Genomic DNA, 1,365 nt, shown 5'->3' on the forward strand with positions numbered 1-1,365 from the left:
CTTTGTCTTTTTATGCCACAAGAAGATATATAGATATATATATTTAAGTCTGCAAATAAGTGTTCATTTTTGCCATTTAAAGGGATACAGTGTAAGAGATACACAACAAAGGCAACCTTTAAGAGGTTTATTGAAAAAGAAATTTGATATGGTCAAGTTTCATCTGTCTGACTAAAGTTTAATGGTTTAATTTATGAGATTTTTAGGAGTTTTAATGTTAAGTAGCATATAAAACAAAGAATTGGGTTTCTTGATGTTAAAATAACAAAATTTTCTTTAATTTCTGAGTTAAAGCGTTAATTTATTCTTTGTGTAATCTGCCTGGAAGACAAAGGCTTGGTCTCTCATTAGAATTAAGATTCCAGAGTCTGAACACCAAGCCTCGTGGCTTTTAGAAAAGAAACCTAAGGGTTTTACTTCAAGATCTTTGGTTAAATCACTTAAGTATTGTTTCACAGTGACCTATAATATTATTATTTCTTTATTGCTAATGTGGTCGCAACTTTTATCTTTTTGAATCTAGCATTATCAAAGCCAATGGTTTGATTAGAGAATTCACATCATTCACCTATGAAGTTTTTTTTTATTACAATTCAGGTATTTAGAGATTTGATAATCTTTGTATATTCTTGGTATATCTTGACTATATGGTATTTTGTCTCAAAATTATTATGCATTATATCTGACTGTTTGAATATGGTTAATGGCTATATTTAGAAATATTTTTACTAAAGTTTTTTTTAACTGATTTTATTTGGCCTTTACGTTATGCTTATAATTAATTTCTATCAGGTCTTTTGCTATTAAGAATACCTTGTTTATCAATTAATCATGGCCATATTAAGTTTTGTCATCTGCAGATAAGTTTTTACTTTGCTGATTTGCTGAAAAAGTTTGACCAAAATATCTCAACAAAAAGATGGACTATATTGGACTTGCTAAAAGGACTGTGACTAGACTGAATAAAATTTCCAGAACTCCTATGCAGAAGCTGATGGGTTCACAGACTGTGGCTGATCCAAAATCACGTGGAACAGAAATTAACTACATAAGACTGAGTAAACTAAAGGAAACTATGGGGTTTTTTTAAATATTGCTGATATTTTAAGGTCCTAATTTCTGGATATAAGACATCATTAATTCTCCTAAATTATCTAACTAATGGGTTTAGATATTGTAACTCTTGAATTAGAAGTTCCTGTTGGTAAATTTAGCCAAGTTGTAGATATCATAACCAGAGAACTGTCTGAAATTTGAGCTATGATTTTACAAAACAGAACAGCATTAGATTTCCTGTTAGTCTCTTAAGAAACAGTTTGTGCCTCAATAGATAAATGTTGCTGTATTTATATTAATACTCAATCT

The sequence above is a fragment of the Trichechus manatus genome, unplaced genomic scaffold (assembly GCF_000243295.1).
Source record: "Trichechus manatus latirostris isolate Lorelei unplaced genomic scaffold, TriManLat1.0 scaffold00084, whole genome shotgun sequence".
Taxonomy (NCBI): Eukaryota; Metazoa; Chordata; class Mammalia; order Sirenia; family Trichechidae; genus Trichechus; species Trichechus manatus.